The sequence below is a fragment of the Acipenser ruthenus genome, chromosome 5, assembly GCF_902713425.1.
Source record: "Acipenser ruthenus chromosome 5, fAciRut3.2 maternal haplotype, whole genome shotgun sequence".
NCBI lineage: Eukaryota > Metazoa > Chordata > Actinopteri > Acipenseriformes > Acipenseridae > Acipenser > Acipenser ruthenus.
In genome coordinates, this window is record NC_081193.1 from 67,848,797 (window position 1) to 67,867,812 (window position 19,016).

Below are 19,016 nucleotides of genomic sequence, written 5' to 3' on the forward strand. Positions count from 1 at the left end.
GCCTTGCAGCTCGCTGGGCGTCTGGCCAGCAGGGTTCGCAGTAGCGCGATGAGGAGAAACAATCCCTGCCAGTTTTGCCTCCCTAACCCACGGGAGTGCCAGAGGCAATGTGACGCTCCCTTCGGAATCCCAGCGAAGACCAGCAACTTCGCACAGCCAGGACGCGAACCTGTGCTGTATGGCTAACCCTCCACACCACACAGCTGTGCTTTTACCAGGTGAGCCACTCGTAGACCCTCCCAATACCTGTTTTGACGTTTGGTTGTTTTAAACAGACATAACAGAGCACTGCTTTTTTCCTTTTACAAGTTTGATTATATGAACATGTTCAGTAGGGATTAGACAGTCAGTCTTGCTTTGTCTAAAATACCAGTGGGTGGATGTTTTCTGTGCTTTGGGGGAACGCTTTGTTATAATAATCTGCCATTGTGAATGTTTTGTTCCTGCACCATTATGAAGACGTATAGGCATTTTTAAATCAATAAATCAGTCAATCAAATATTTACATTTTGCTTAAGAATGATTTTGTTCTTGTTTGTAAATCAATCAGAAAAAAATGATGCCATTAACAAATAATTTTCAATATGAATGTATTAATAAAACCATTTTGATGGTTTTTTTTTTTTTTAAGTCCATCAGGTTGCAAGGCAAGGAATCTCCTGTTAAAAAAACTACATTTGGCGCAGGTTATAAACATAATTTTCCTCTCGGAGCAAGAAAACAACAAGGAAATTGTTAATGAAATACATCTACATACCCCAGCTAATGAACAGGAACATTGTGGGTGCTACTGAAATCAACTATGGACCATTTTGTATGTACTGGTTACTTATAGTGACTAGATTTCCAAAGCTCAAAACCGGGACACATTTTTAAATAATTGATAGGACTAATTAAACCATTTAAATGTGAACTATTTAATGGTTATTTAAATAGCCATACTCTCACTCTTAGTATTATCTTTTTTTTTAAATTTCAGCAATTTCAGCAAACTCCTGGGTCTATCATTTGTGGCTACTTAGTTTAAATAGCCATATTGTGTTATATACGTATTGCTACTTTTACATTGAGTTCATTATTATTATTAGTAGTAGTTGTAGTCGTAGTTTTTTGTTTTTTTTTAATGGGGGGGGGGGGGTTACACATTTATATTATGAGAAAGTACTGTAGCTCAGTTTTCCCAGCTGGTGCGTCCCTCCTGATGTTTGAGGGTTTACCAATGTGCTGATGGTTACCACCACCGAAGGGATGTTCAACAGGATTCATAGCCACACCACGGACACGTGGCCAACAGTTTCTCTTGGCCTTGTATTTGTGGTAGGCTCGACACGCCTTCAGGATTGGTTTGTCAATATGACTTCCACCAGCAACAACAACACTGACAACGGCTCTGTTGGCAGAGGAAATTACTTTCTTGGACCCGGATGGCAGCTTCACGTGGGATTTCTTAGTTTCAGGGTTGTGGGAGATGACAGTGGCATAGTTCCCAGAGGCACGGGCCAGTTTGCCAGGCTCACCTGGCTTCTCTTCCAGGCAACAAATAATAGTACCTTCAGGCATGGTGCCAACTGGGAGAACATTGCAGTAGTAGTAGTAATATGAACAATAATAATAATAATAATAATAATAATAATAATAATAATAATAATAAATCATTAAAAATCCATACACGTTTTGGTATTTTTCTTTTCTTTTTTTACTCACTGCGTCAGGATAGCTCTATTTATTGATGCTGTGATGTGGTTTAACGTGGTGGATTTGAATGCTTTCAACCTCTCGCTGCTCTGCCTAGTGTCTAGGTTAAATCCCGCCATAACTGAACAGCTACCAAATGACCGTTATACACACAGATGTAGATTCAGATAGAATATAAACTAAATTAAAGCACATGGCACACTGAGGAATAAGCACGTACGCCTGTGTTAATCGCTTTATAAAAATAATGTTCTTGATTACCCTAGTACCTTGTTTTTTTTAAAATTTGATTTTCACTGTAGGTGCTATAAACTAAAAGCAGTTGTTTACGTAATTTTGACAAAAGGTATTTAAGAGTATGTCACGGTACATAAAGTGGTTGGAAACCGGGACTTTTTAAAGATTTTGAGCAAAATGTCGGGACACCAGGACCTTTGACGGAAAAACTGGGACTGTCCCAGCTAAACCAGGATGTCTGGTCAACCTATGGTTACTCCTAATTCAGCCGACTTTACATAGAAAAGAAAGCATATAAGGAGGGTTTACCTGACCAACTCTTCCTGGATGCTTCATTGCTAAGCCCCCACTGGAAACGGCAGCTGCCACATTCCCTTCATGATCAATGACTATTGCCCCAACAGTGTCCAAAGAACCATTTTTCATTTTTCTGCACAAATTGAGAAATCAGTATAATGTATTATCAATAAACAGAAAATCTGCAAGTTGTTATTTATTCTGTAAAATTTTTGTCAATCAGATTTCACATTTTAATGCATTTATGAATAACCCACATGCATTTAAACATTTTTCAGTAAACTAGACAATTTACAAACATCAGTACTTTTTGAAAGATGGTTTGAATAAAATTGATGCCAATGAAGCACTCAAAAAGTTACATATACAGTACTTCAACATGTGATGCAAGATACTGTAGTTTTGAAAGCCTAAAAAGGCACCGCTAACATAATTATTCAGAAAAGATGCAGACATTTTTTTGTACAGCCCTTATCAACAACTTGTAGCTTTCAACTATAATGGAAATAACAAATTGCTTTCATGTTTTGCCAATGCACATGCACCATATGGATTGCAAAATAGCAAAATGAATAACATAAGCTTTTTATATCTTGTTTTTCACAATTATACCAAAGAGCAGGAATTATTCATCATGCAAAATTCATCTGGCATCATCGTTTATCATCATTACAAGAGTGAGCAGGATCTATTAGAAGTTTAACCTTTATTACACATTGTAGAGTTGGAAGGTGTGGTTTTAAAACATGAACAGGGCTGTCGTAAACTCATTGTTATACATTTTTGCTGTAATTTCAGTGCCTGTGTTAACACAATCATCACATAAACTGCAGTTAGACAAACACCTTCAGGTCCTAAACACATCAGCAGTGTGATCTCCTGTGACTATCTGCAACTCTGTCACTTGCCTTCTCCATTGTTTGATGTTTCTCTAACTACAATATAGAAATGCACAGAGCTGGTGGATTGGTTCTGAGGTTGGGGAGGCACGTTGTGAGCAAGCATTTAACACATGAGGTTGGTGACAGACCTAAGAAGGGGAAGTCAACTGAGAGAAAGGGAATGTGGAAATGAAGTGGCAAAAAATTACCGACTTATCTCTGACACGACCGTAAGGTAGATGATTAAACTGGCTCCACTTATCCCAACTGGGATTGTAAATTTGTCCAGACAACTTCTTTAAACGTTAGGTACTACTGACCAGAGATTTTTACACAATGAAATGTGTTAGGTTGGGTTTCATACCAATCCTAGCATTTGTTTAATTTTAAAACCAATAAACAGAAAAATGTATATACTGTATAAGCATTCATAATGCTTCCAAAACTGTCACTTGGAATGGAACTGAAACCTTCCTTGAAGACTGAAGATGTCATTAGCAAAGGGGGCCGGTTGTACTAACGAGGTCAAAAAATAGGCCACGTTTTACTAAACATTTTAAAACTAAAAAATAAGCAATTACCATAATGTACATTATCGCTTTATTTTTACATTATTGCTTAAAACATAATAAAGCAATGTATTCATAATAAAGTTGAGTTCTTACCTATAAACAACAGTAACACGTTTAAAGTTTGGTACTAGCTGTCTGTAGTTTGGTGTTTACATTATCATCAGCATACTTTTAAGTGATTGAAAGCTGAAATTACTTTTCTTATACCAATACAATATTAGTGAGCGATAATCAATTTGTTTGAAAACCAGTGCGGATGCTTCACAAGCAGAACTGTTATTGCAGAGTTTAAAAAGATAAACATTCACTGGCGGCTCTGACAAACCGGAAGGTGATCCTTAACATACTGAAATCAATTTATATAAAGTCCCACAGCTTTCTTGAAAATATCTGCATTTCCCTTGTTTGATCGATCTGTAGGAGAATTTACTAAGATGCCTTTGTTAAAAAAAATAAATAAATTAAACTCTAAATTTATAACCGTGATTATTTTTCAGGAAAATAAAATGTAAGCCTATTTTTAGGGACCTTTGGACAAGTACTACACTAGTGTTAGTTTCTAACCATATATATATATATATATATATATATATATATATATATATATATATATATATATATATATATATATAAGATCATGTTTAGGGCAAAACAAAACCATAAAATATCCTTATGCCAATAAAGTAGTCCCATTTATAACTCTGAACTACACACTAAGTTAAACTGAGTAAATGAATTTAATTGAAACATGGAATCAACCAAAATTACACATTGAAAACATTGTTTTCAATACTTTGTGCAACCTCCCCTTGCAAGGATAACGGCACTGAGTCTTTTTCTATAACGTTTAATGAGATTGGAGAACACATTGGGAGGGATCTTAGACCATTCCTCCATACAGAATCTTTCCAGATCCTTGATATCCTTCGGTCTGTGCTTATGGACTGCCCTCTTCAATTGAAACCACAGGTTTTCAATGGGGTTCAAGTCCAGAGACTGAGATGGCCATTGCAAAATGTTGATTTTGTGGTCAATTAACCATTTCTTTGTGGATTTTGATGTGTGCTTGGGGTCATTGTCTTGCTGGAAGATCCACTTGCGGCCAAGTTTCAGCCTCCTGGCAGAGGCAACCAGGTTTTTGGCTAAAATGTCCTGTTACTGGGTAGAGTTCATGATGCCGTTGACCTTAACAAGGGCCCCAGGACCAGTGGAAGCAAAACAGCCCCATAACATCAAAGATCCACCACCATATTTTACAGTAGGTATGAGGTTCTTTTCTGCACACGCATCCTTCTTTTGACGCCAAACCCACCGCTGGTGTGCGTGGCCAAAGAGCTCTATTTTCGTCTCATCTGACCATAGCACCCGGTTCCAATCGAAGTGCCAATGCCGTTTATCAAACTCCAGGCGCTTACGTTTGTTGGTTGCTCTCAATAAAGGCTTTTTTCTGGCAACCCTTCCAAATAGCCTATTGGCACGGAGGTGGCGTCTTGTAGATTTGGAGACTTGGTGACCCCAAGATACAACCAAGTTCTGTAATTCTCCAACTGTGGCCCTTGGATTTCCCTTTGTCTCCCAAACCATCTGCCTCACTATGCGTGGGGGCAAGATACACTTGCCGTCCTCTACCAGGCAAGTTTACCACTGTTCCAGTCGTTTTGAACTTCTTAATTATTACCCTAATAGTGTTAAGTGGTATATTTAGTTTTTTAGCTATTGTTTTGTACCCATTGCCTGATTTATGAAGGTCAACAACCATTTGTCTCTTTTCATTTGTGAGTTCTTTGCCTTTCCCCATTATGATGGATGACAAATGGGTTTCATATGCGTGTTACCTCGTTTTTATACCCCAGTGAAACAGGAAGCCATGGAAGGCCACAATACAGTTCCTTAAGACTGACATGAACTTAAAGAAGTAGAATGTTAATGCAGATTTAATTTTGTTTGATTTTATTTATAAGAATCTTTAGGGGTGCCAATAATTCTGACACCTATCCTTTTGAGAAAAAATGTTATTACTTGTTAATAAAAAACTGTTTCTCTGAGCAATTGTATTAGAATAAAATAATACGGTTTCCCCATATATTTGAGCATAAAATATAGCTCATTACCTGTGTTGTTTATTTTATACAGCCTTTTTTGCTCATCTTTATCAAGGGTGCCAATAATTTTGGAGGTGACTGTATATACACACACTCTTGAATGGAACAATTCTCTGCATTCTGATTGGCTGAGCTAGAGGGCTAGAATCCCTAGTATATGCCCTTAGAATGTTTGTAACCGCATCACAAAAACAAATCAAACAACTTCACATCTTAAGTTTTATTTGTAACAAAATGCCATTTAAAGTAAATTTTATCCTTTTTAATAAGCAATGTAAGCAATAATCGTTTAGTTTTTTACCTGCTCGGATTATTCTCCTACTTGCTGTACCCATAATTTTCTTTGGACGTCCACTTCTTTCAAGCATTTCAGCTGAATTTGTTCTGTGGTACTTGATTATTGCTCTGATTGTGGATTTTGGTATTCCATATTTCTTTGATACTGTTCTGTAGCTATTTCCTTTGCTGTAGTCTACTACAAGTGCATTTCTCAAAACGTGAATCCAACTCCTTTGTCTTGACCCATAATCTGCTGTGTTGCCAAAATGTTCTTCTTCAACAGCTGTTGGAAATAATTACCTCATTTTCTGACTAGTGACTTTATAACACAGCTTAGTTACTGTGTAATGGTTTTCAATTAATATATTTTTTTACAGACTTTTAATGTAAAGAGTTGCCAATACTTTTGTCTTGACATTTCATTATATATTTATCCAGTGACTTCATGAGGCAGTTTGGATCATCGGGGCACTCAAACATTTAATGATCATATTTTGATATGTTGTAAATAAAACATTACCCTTTTAAATGACTCCTATGTGTTTTATTGCAGTACAGACTTTCGACAGGTGCTTACAGTGAGAGACAGTGTTTTTAGAGGCATGTACTGTATAACCAAGTAGAGCAATTGCTATTTTAACAATACAATGCAGCACACGTTTGTTTTTTTTATTTGAATTGTTTTGTTATTTTACTATAATCATTTATATTTTTTAACTGTTGAAACTCAGTTAGTTCAGCGTGGACAGTAAATCCAAGATGGACTTCCTTTTAAATAATGAGTGTATTTTTGCACATTAAAAGGCTTTTTTATTGGTCAAAAAAAAAAAAAAGTTTGTTTCAGATGGCTTTAGTTAAAACTTCTGTTTAAATCAAAAAATGCATTTGAACACCCTGTTATTTATAGTAGGTTTTTCAGTTTGTCCCACAGTACACCTCTCTGCAGTATCATATTCCTTCGAATTTAAAACAGCCCAAATCCCCAAATCAAATTAAAAAAAATTACAAAGATACAACCTCAATTATGCATATAAGACCCATTTATACAAAGGAATGCTAATTTACTTTGCAATTAAATGCTCTGAGTTGTAGGAGGCCTCTTTATTTCTTGACATCTCCCAGACAATGTCATCTTCTGTTCCGTCCAGCTGGTTAGATATGTAACATTTTCTGAAGGAGTGCACCACAGTCTCTGTTTTTATGGAATCCCATGCTTTAATAATCCACTCACACAAGGGGGCAGAGGTGCACAGCGTATTTGTCCAGTTGTTTATCGTTGTTCACAAGCCATTTCTGATAAAGAAAATGGCTGGCTGTATGTCATGGATGATTCGAGATCGGGCAGTAACATTTTTGCTCTTCTTTTCTCAGGCAGTCAGTCACGTTCCTGTTTGTGTACTTGGGTCTTTTGTTGGCGATTTTAATACACGCATCACTATACTGTACTCTAATTTAAGATGCAGGCCATTTTTGAGAAGAAAAAAATGGTTTAAAAAGTGCGTCTTAAATTCTGAAAGAATACAGTACTTTTACAGCGGCAGTAGACATCTCCGAGGTGCTCGCATTATCTTTTGGGAAGTTTTGAGTTACCCATTCTTCTATTAATATGTTACTAAAAAATGTTTTTGTCAAATTTACTTTCACAATATTTTGTTACAAATAAAACTGGTGGAGTGATCTTGTTTGATTTGTTTTTGTGTTGCAGTTAGAAGCATTCTAAGGGCATATATCCCTCTGTTATAGCCCTCTAGCTCAGCCAATCAGAGTGCAGGGAATCTTTCCATTGACGTATAAATTGGTTTATATATATATTTATTTAAAATATAAATTAATAAAAAAAAACAGCCACCTTTATTTAAATGTACACAAACATATTCAGAATTTGTGGATACAAGTAAAAACAAAAGATTTCTAAATACAAACACTTTTATACCTCTAAGTAACATCCAAAAACTGTTTTTACTGGACCAAACCTAATATAAAAAATAAATAGATAAATAAAAAAATAAAAAAACATTGACTTAATATAATTTTATTAGATTCAGTACATTATAGAATTCCTTCTTCATGTACAGTTTTTACGCCATAATTCTCTTGATAATATCAAACTAATGTGAAACAAAAGCTAATTCTGTTTTTGCCTTTCCAGTTTGAATAAAAGAGACAACTGAACTTTACCCACTTGAGTGATTTAGTTTTCAAGCTTTTTAGTTGGTGTTCTCAAATTACCTCTTCATAATTTACTGAAAAGTCCACACAACTACATTTACAATGTAAGGCCCTGCACTGTGTTACTCACATAGACACTTTCAACCCCTCCAGTTGGGTTCACTCCATCTACACAGTTAAATAAATTGAAAATGTGAACAAAATTCTCACAATGTTTCCGAGAACAGCACTGTCTTTGATGATTAAATTCACCTCTCGCCCAAAAGAAAGTAAATGTGATTAAGTATGATACGCTTGAGAATTTACATAATAATTTCAAGATGCTGAATGAAAGGCGAAGGTAAAAAGAAAGGATTGATACCCACAATATACTTCAAAGAATGCATAACATAATTTTCCTTCTTTGTGTAGCCCACATAGAAGGCAGCAGATTACATTTTTTTCCCCCCTGTTCTCCTGGAAAACCTGTGTGCGCCTCTGAAGTGCTCTTAATGGTGGTCCAGAAATAGAGAATTAGAAAGAACCCACTTATAGTGGCCTGGTCACAGGACTTCAGTAACCACCAAAACATTTGTGTGCAATCCCTCCTCTAAATTTAAATGAAAACACTGACTCATATATAAAAAAATCTGTGCATGATGAGAGCAATCACAGTATTTCTAATCTGGTTAATTTCATATGTAATGTTGAGCATAGATCAATGGTATGGAATTCCATACAGTACAAATTAATGGCATGCTATAAAAAAGTGCCATATAATGACAGATGTGAGTGTTTTAATAGTTTTCATACAACCTAATTGAAATGGTAAGGGGTGGAGAGTACAGTTTCCCTAAAGTGAGGTAAAAACCACAAAGCAAAATTATTACTTTGCATCTCTAGATTTACTAAAACTTATATAAATGTTTTAAAGAGAAGTCTTAGTATTTTTTGTATTTTTAGTGCTATTGGCTATAGCTTGGCGTTTTACAAAAGCAGAGACCCAACAGGGTCTATTCAGTTGATCTAAACGGTGGTTGAACAAAATACCGCCTTTGACAAAACGGAAATCTCTAAATGTTTGTTAGTTCCTTTATTGCATTTTTTGTCTTTAAAAGTAATTCAAGAGGGACTCCCAAGTGGCGCATCCAGTAAAGGCGCTCCGCGCGGAGTGCAGGATGCGCCCTGTAGCCTGGAGATCGCAAGTTCGAATCCAGGCTATGTCACAGCCGACCGTGACCGGGAGTTACTAGGGGGCGGCACACAATTGGCTGAGCACTGCCTGGGTAGGGAGGGCTTAGGTCGGCAGGGGAATCCACGGCTCACCGCGTTTGGCCTCAGCAACCCCTGTGGCCGATAGGGCGCCTGTGGTTCTGCAGTGGAGCCACCAGATCTGTGTTCAAATAACATGTTTCATCCTAGCTGATATTCAAACTGTGGTGGTATTTAAATTCAGCACAGTTTAATGTTTTTTTCTTTTTTTTCTGTAGCCTGTTATTAAGTACTGTTATGACAAGTGGGAAGGTTTCAGTGGAAACGATCCGACTGAGAATATAACAAATGTTACTGAATTTAAACTTCAGCTGGGTAAGAATTTAACATTGTATTTTCGAAAATAACTGTGTACATGTTTAACTGCTGCCTCCAATTAAGGATTGCTACCGATTCATCCTCCCTGCCGATGTGAGCGGCAGCATGTGCGGCAATCGTGTAAGAACATCGGGAAAAGAGGCTGTTTTGGGGCTGTTCTGGGGTGTTATGTGTTATTATTTTATTAGTTAGTTGTGTATTTTAAATGTTTATAATTATTAATTTGCTTTTATATGTCTGCTCTGTCTTTTCATCTGCCATTTCTCTTCATATCCTGATCTATTTTATTTTATTTTCTTATAAGAAACATTTTAACATTTTTTATGTATTATTTTTATTTTTTGTTTAATTTCTGTAAGTCGTTTTGGATAAAAGCATCTGCTAAATAATTTAATAATAATAATAATAATAATAATAATAATAATAATAATAACTGCTAAAGGAAACTTCTGTATTTCTTTTGGCAACAAAATGAACTGGAACAAGTATCCATCTCTGAGAAAATGTAATTCTGTTGATCAAAGCAGAAGACTCAAGTTGATTATGATTGTGTGGGAACATTAAGCAATATTAACTTTATGACTGAAGCTAGAGAAATGTGTATGCATCTGTCTTCCAAAGCCAGTTTACAAAATATAGGTTTAATCCAACATCAATTTTCCAAAGTCATTTTCTAAAAAATGTAAAGCCTCAGAATTGTGTAAGGATGCCACCAAGTGCCCTGTGCAGGTATTCTAAGCTGCTTGCTTTTTCTTTTTCTTTTTCTTTTGTGCTTGTGGGGTGATGTGATATTTGGTTACTTCCAAAGCAAATCACAAATGCTGTGAACCACTAGTCTTATTATCTGTTGGTGCAGCTCTTTATTTATAAATTGTTTGGTTTTTTTTGTAATTATATATAATTTCCACCCACACAACTACTAGTCACCAGTTGTGATTTGGTTCTCTAGCAGGAATAAATTAGATGGATTTATGCTTATATCTTGAATTCTGCAGCAGAACAGTACCTTCAGGGAATGACTAAATTATACTTGGTGTGCATTTTCAGAACATACAAAACACATCTGAAATACATAACTTCTATTAAACATGTCTCTATCCATGCTACACAAATCATCAAAATATGAAACACAAAAAATATAAATCAATTGACTTAAGTTGTTGGAAGAACATCACATTGTGCAATGTCAACTTCTAATGTCAACTTCTGAATTTATAATACTATAATGTTATACTTAGGGCTTCTGATTTACAGTGTTTAATCCCAACTTTTCTACTGTCCTTTAAAAATTCAATTGATACCTGCTAAGCCATTCGTGTATCTCAGTCACCACTGAGAAAAGCGTTAATTGCAACATTGATTTCATTTATGTTTTTTTTTTCTTGGGCTTTTATATCTTAAGTCTTTTTCATTTAAAAACAGAAGTGACTCATCTTTATTGATGTAAATACAGTTACGTATAACGATTGTAATAAAGTGTGTCCAACATAAAATACTTTATTTTTTATTTATTTATTTTTTTATAAATGTAGTCGTCGCCAATTTTTTACCCCGGTTTTCTCCCCAATTTAGTATGCCCAATTATTATCTGTATCCTCGGCTCACCGGTCGCAACCCCCCCGCCAACTCGGGAAACAGAGGCTGGAACACGCGTCCTCCGAAACTTGCTCCTGCCAAGCCGTCATTTTTCACACTGTAGATCCACAGCAATGCCACCAGACCTATAGTGCCGGAGGACAACACAGATCTGGCGGCTCCACTGCAGAACCACAGGCGCCCTATCAGCCACAGGGGTCGCTGATGCACGGTGAGCCGTGGATTCTCTTGCTGACCTAAGCCCTCCATATCTGGGCAGCGCTCAGCCAATTGTGCGCCGCCACCTAGGAACTCCCGGTCACGGTTGGCTGTGACATAGCCTGGATTCGAACTTGCGATCTCCAGGCTATAGGGCACGTCCTGCACTCCGCGCGGAGCACATTTAGGTGTTTCACAGAAAAAAAAGTCACAGTAAAACACTGAAAATCAGAAGCCCTATTTATACTAAAACATAATGTAAGCTATAATGTTATACTATAACACATTTTCTTCTGTCAATTCAGTGTGACTTTCAACTTCACAAATTTAAATAAGAAAATGCAGACGACAAACAGCAAACAAGGAATATGGGCTTTTATAGTGCCTATAATGTATGCGACACGTACGGCATTCAGAATATATCATAAAGGAATTTTGTCCCATCTGCTCTACTTCTTGTTGGGATAACAGCACCCCTTGTAAAGCACCCCTTGTAAAGCACCCCTTGTTTTGTTTATCCCTAACCCAAGTTATTTAAAAGAATGCAGAAACATGTCATGGGCGTGCAAGCAGTTGTTGGATTTCAGAGCCCATATCTTTTACACATTATTTGTCATTGTGGGTATTTTTTCCCCTGATTTTAACATGTTCTATAGAAAAAATATAAATTAGGAAAAAAGTTAACAGTTAAGGTCTGTAAACAAACTGAAGATTAATTCGCTCACTTCAATATATTTTTTGTATACTAGCATGCAGTGTTACCAGTAGCAAAATATTTTAACTATGGTTGTATTGGTAATTGTTTTAGCTACCAGCACCACCTGGTGGCCATACACTCTAATTGCAGCCATAAGCTCAACAGGAAGGTAAAAACAACATTTTCTTTAAAAAAAAACATAGTATTGTAACCTCTGAGCTCAAAGTGCTTTTTCAAAGTAATTTGGTTAAATGCACATTTGGGTAATGAAGGTTTGCCGGGTATCCCTTAGGGTTCCTTTACACTTCCACCTTTATAAGAAGCAGGGGAAGAGAGACTGGGAGGAAGTGGAGAACAATCCTCAAGCTATGAGTACTTTCAGAGGCCCACCCCTACGATAGACGTTTTAATAGGGTTACCATGTGGCTCCAGATTAACCAGACGCTGTGAGACAGAACGGGATTTCAAACTTGCCCCTAAATTGAAATAAATGAAGGTGTAAATGAACCATCCTTAGCTACAATTAATAATGGTGCTTAAATACACGCATGCGCGTCAAATAATTGTATTATACCAAGAATGAATTGCAGCCAGTCGCTATTTATTTCTGTTTGTTAAAATTCAATCGCCCATATTATTCTGCAAATACAATTTCATCATCATCTCGTTGCTCTATCGATAGATTAGCTATTCGTTCATTAAGATCTGATCAGAAGCAGCTGATCAGTGTGAATTGTTTGCTGCGCCCAAGCAATTCCACCACAGCAGGATTAATCTCAGCAAAGGTGGAGCTCATTTATACGTGAATTACTTATAATTTAGGGGGAATTTTGAAATTCCGGTCTGTCTCAAAGCGTCCGGTTAATCTGGAGCCATATGGTAACCCTAGTTTTAATCAATTTCCTGATTAACTGTTTTAGCTAAATACTCTTTCCAAATGAACTGGCAAAGCACACCATAATAGAACAATGTCTAAAGATAAGTTAAATTGTGGCCAGAAAATAGGGTGATTTGGTGTTTATTGCCAACCAAACCACTTTCTGTCCAAATCTGAATCTCTTTTGACAATCTCATATCTTTTAAATCTTCTCTAAAGTTATTGTGCTCAACAGGCTTTTTTTTGGGGGGGGGGAATTTGCATGACAACCACTTATAGCAACAGTAGATAAATTACTAACGTTTTCACTTGATTATCTTCTTCTCTTTGTCTGAATAAACTCTGTTTCCACCTTCTCTGCCAGCTCCATCTTCTGTTTGTTCCTCTTATATGCTGATAAACTAAACTCTATAAAATCGGACAAAGAAAGACATTTTGTTTTCGGGTGAACATTACATTTCATAATTGCTACGGTATTTAAAACATAGTGGGCCCTGAATTTTGACCCGGTGCAGATGTTTTATCTATGGAAAAACAATTTTAACCCTCCAATGCCCATTTCTGTATCACAAATGATACAATGCTTTACCACCCCTTTATTTTATATATAAAAAGTAGGGGCAAACTTTCCACTCACTTTAAAATTGGGCCAATTGCCTTCCTTTGTCAAAAAAAGCAAAAACAGTTAATAGAAGAGCACCCAATAATGAGAGGAGAAAAAAAACCCCAACTTAACGTTGATTACTGTTTATTCAAATCAAAGCAAAAAAACAGATAAGAATGTGCTGTTGGTAAATGTGTGCTTTTGACAACGCAGCAGGTGGTATGTAAGATTACAGCAACAAATTGGTTCATTTTTCAAGTACAAGACACACAACCGAACTTGATCTAAAGAAAAACTGAATACTGTTGTGTATCGAACACGAAGCCAATATCTCTTTATAACTCTGAAACCAAAATGACAGCCATATTATGTTTCAGGACTGGTCTCCAGACAAAAACTGTTGTAGAAAAAAAGTGTATATACATGTTATAAAGTTAATGGCATAGTCCTCAATATAAAGTATCCAAAATTTAAATCAGATTCAAGTGATGTGGTAAAAGTGCATTGCTTTTTTTTTTCAATCGATTCTCATTTGTCCATCTAACTGCTGCACAGCTATCAGATTAGGATTGGTAACTGCAGATTCTGAATGAATCAATCACGTGTATGCAAAAGCAGAAATCGAAATATATATATATATATATATATATATATATATATATATATATATATATATATATATATATATATATATAAACATATCTGTGATGGATTGCTCCATCTTTACTAACAGATAGCTAACACACCCTTTCATTTGTTCTATTTTTAAAACATGTATATTTTAATTGTGTGTTTATTTTATTAATGTGTGTTAACAAAGTTGAATTAAGTGATGAATTATAAAAAAATGAAAAGGTACATATAACATTTACCTGCTAATGTAGGTCAGAGTTTGGCCGGTAAAAGATGGCCGCTGTATGTTCATCATTGTATCATTGCTGCCCTCACTTTTATACCACTTGAAGTTCATGTATTTACTCTGCTCTTATGGAATACAACTTTTTATTGCAACGGAATTACTGCTTGTGATTGAATTATTACTGCACTGTCCTAAACTAACTAACTCTTGATCCTTCATAAAATATTTGAAGTTCGGTTGGTCTACGGAGCAACACCACTCAGTTCATCTATACGCAGGTACGCAAACTCAGTTTAGCGCTAAAAGTAAACAAGAACACAGGCTACGTAACTTCATATTTCAGCAGCCTCCCTCTTGATTGTAGCCCTGCATATGCAGGTCCACATTTAAAAGTATAACTGTGTTGTAATATACAGTATTTTCTGGTTAACTCTGTATTTTGTCTAAAGCTATTAAAAACTGAAAGCACTGTGCCTCAGGCAGTAAACGATAGAACAAACAGGCAAGATATCCCTATTTGCAGTAAGTGAGACAGAAAATGGGCTGGAGCTTCAAATGGCTACATTAAAAGAAATACAAATGCATTTCCAAACTTCTTATGATGACCATTGTATTCATTTTTAGTGAATGCCACATACAGATGTTCATTATAAACAAATGGCATATTTAGGGATTTACAATATGTTTCTAGTCACAGAATTTCACAATCTGGGTAGGTATTTTCTCGGTTACTTGGGATTCGTTTCAGTTTCTTAACAGGAATTGGATGGTGTATATATGAGCTGTCATATTTAATCAATCTCTAATCAGATTTGTAAGAAATAAAGACAGCCTCTTTCTTTGGATCTGGAAAGAATAGTTTTTAAAAAACTGTAATGACCTTTTAGAACATTGCTCTTGGTATTATAATTTTGTGTAAGGACATCTTTATTTTATACACTAAGGGATTGTTTCAATAATTTTTACTCTGCCAAGATAAGCTACATCTGGACTTTACTTGGAGAATTTAACATCACTGGGGTATCAACCAGGATTGTATCCACCAGCTATCTGTGTTTATCTCAAGATTAATCTTAAATATAACTGGTTAAAGAAATCCGGGGGAATTTCTTTTTACAATAAAATGCTCTTAATTGTTTTTGATTCTGGCCACGCCTACAGAAGGAAGTTTCAGCATGTGTGTTGCACACAGCAGTTCTAAAAGCTTCCCTCACCATTAGGGATGGATGCAGGCTCTTATATTTGTCTGAGCAGCACACTCACTGAAATCCGAGATTCCACAGATTTTAACACCTGCTCAAGGAGCTTTTAAAACTATATAAAAAGTCTTTATTGTCTTAAACCACTGAGCTATAACTCATTTAGGAAATTACATTATTTTAAAATGCAATACTCACTTGTATCCATTTTGTCAGAAGGACACGGTGGTATTCCATGGTCTAGCGCCCACTGATGTGCTCCTCTTTCAACTAAAAAGCTTTTAAAAATGGACTAAAATTCTTTAATTATATATGGTACCTACACAGAGATAGCATATATGTTAAATTAACTTGGTGTTTTATCAAATTCTACTTGAAACCCCTTTACCTCAATAATGGCTATATTTACATGTTTAAAATAGAGGCCCTCCCTGGTGTTTACATACTTCCATTTAAAAATACAAATCCACTGAAAAGCTAGCATGCACTGTTTATAATTGACTATATTCCCAAATTAGTCAATCTGTTTTAAAGTGCAGCTGCCAATTTTCCAGGCAGTTCAACCAACCTAGGCTGTGTGGTCCAGTGGTTAAAGAAACAGGCTTGTAACCAGAATGTCCCCGGTTCAAATCCCACCTCAGCCACTGACTCATTGTGTGACCCTGAGCAAGTCATTTAACCCCCTTGTGCTCCGTCTTTCGGGTGAGACGTAATTGTAAGTGACTTTCAGTTTTATTCTATACACTGTATACATCCCTTACGTTGATATGCATTTCTACCATACTGTAATTAGTGGGGCTTGCAAAGCAAGAGTCCCCACTTTAAATCTTCGACATATTATTATTATTATTATTATTATTATTATTATTATTATTATTATTATTATTATTATTATTATTATTATATTCTTTGGCACGCTACTCCTCTTACACCGTTTAAGCTACAAACGCCGTTCAAACTTTAAAACGTGTAGACCGGTCTGGAATAGTGTGCTTGTATACAACTTTTTGATATATTTTATACTTTTTAAACTATTAAGCTTTTTGTCCTTTTTTGTCCATTTTATTCACTTTAATGGGACTTTTTTCAACATTCTAAAGCTCCCCATTGTTTAAAAACTTCCGGTCTGCCAACATTCTATTTACTGTAAACGATGTAACTTTTGACACAAATCAGCTACTTTGACCACTTTCCCAACAAGTAAGACATAAAGTTAGAGGGTATGACATTTTCCTCTACTTCTCTGCTATTCAAATATGAAATCAAAACAGAAATAACTTTTACCAATCAAGGGGTACACCTGTTTTAGTAACCGCACCAACTCAATTTTCTCTTTTTATAAACAACTGCCATTTTGACCACTTTCCTAACAAGTTAGACAACTACTTAGAGCAAATGAAATCTTCCTCTACTTCTCAGCTATTCAAATATGAAATCAAAACAGGAATGGCATCTACAAATCAAGAGGTACAGCTGTTTTAGTGACCGCATCAACTTCTTTCAGTAGGCTACTTCCCACTGTTGAATTAACTGTCATAGAACTTTCAGACATTTCAAATTCAAGCACATTCTACACATTCCACATACAGAAACATAGGATATAAATTGCACTGTTCTTTCTAAAAAGGCATCCTAAAATGGTATGTTATTAATGATAAACTCAGTATAGACAAGTTAGTTCTGCAGACAAAATGATACATTTCAGGTAGCATAAATAATATGGTTGTAATTTATTTAGGAGCATCTTACCACGGGTATGAAATATCACAGTTAAGATTGTATTTGTTTCAGTTATTATGGATTTCATGATTTCCGTAAAATGTACTCTTTGTCGTGTAATATGTACCCTGTGAAAATTCCCATTTTTGAAAGAATAGTGTAAATATATATTTTGTATCACTTAAAAATAAATGCAGCAAACGATTGCCTTATTGACGCACTACCTGTTACACTGCATTTAGGAACCTGGCAGACAGTTTAGTTTGCTTCCGGTAACCGACTGAACAAACTGCATACAGCTGCACGAAAAAGACACCAGCAGCATCAAAGATTGGAAATATTTCTGCTAAGAATTGCTCTGTCAAGTTCAAGAGGAGGACATTTCACATGTATGTTGTTATTTTTACATTTATGTTTTATTTTGTTTGATAATTCACTGATGGTGAAAATACAACAGAATAGAAAGAGGCTTAGCATTTAACTGTTTTTCAGGTAAGCATTTAAAAATGTAGGAGCATTTACTGTATAATAACTCTAGAGAAAATGATTAATTTTTTCTGCTGCAATAAATATTATGTTTAAATCGTGACATTTTTTTTAAATACTTTTAAGACTGTGAAAAGTAATTTTTTACTGTGCAAAAATACAGCCATAATCATAGTCCTCTTAAATAATATCTTGTTCTTGTTGTTTGGATTCAGTTTTTATCATTGTATAATTGTGTAATTTTCTGTTTTAGCCATCACATCTTGGTGACTTTTTAAAACACCCCAGTGGTCTCAATCTTAATACAGCTCTCAGAACCATGTCAGAAAATGATATACAAGGGGCTCCCGAGTGGCGCATCCAGTAAAAGCACTCGCTAGAGTGCAGGATGCGCTCTATAGCCTGGACGTCGCCGGTTCGAGTCCAGGCTATTCCACAACCGACCGAGGACGGGAGCTCCAGGGGGCGGCGCTCAATTGGCCGAGCGTCGCCCGGGGGAAGGGAGGGTTAGGTCGGCCAGGGTGTCCTTGGCTCAACGCGCACCAGCGACCCCTGTAGTCTGGCCGGGCGCCTGCGGGCTTACCTGTAAGCTGCCCAGAGCTGCATTGTCCTCTGACGCTGTAGCTCTGAGGTGGCTGCACGGTGAGTCTGCAGAGTGTAAAGAAGTGGACGGCTGACGGCACACGCTTTGGAGGACAGCGTGTGTTCATCTTCGCCCCTCCCGAGTCAGCGCAGGGGTGGTAGCTGTGAGCCGAGCCTAAAAAATAATTGGGCATTTCAAATTGGGGAGAAAATAATAAAAACTAATTGGCAACGACTAAATAAAAAAAAAAAAAAAGAAAATGATATACAAGTGTGTCTAAAGAAAAAGATGACTGCATTTGTGAAGATAACTTTAATATTCAGTTAAACCCTGTTAAACAAAAGACCCTATTATACTTCAAACAGTGATTCTTTGGATATATGGCATCTCCACTATA

General features: G+C 36.2%; 1 pseudogene; it reads right to left on the reverse strand.

Annotated features, from left to right (window-relative positions):
- LOC117402891 (threonine aspartase 1-like) overlaps nucleotides 1-19,016 on the reverse strand; it is an 80,873-nt pseudogene that overhangs the window by 46,245 nt on the left and 15,612 nt on the right.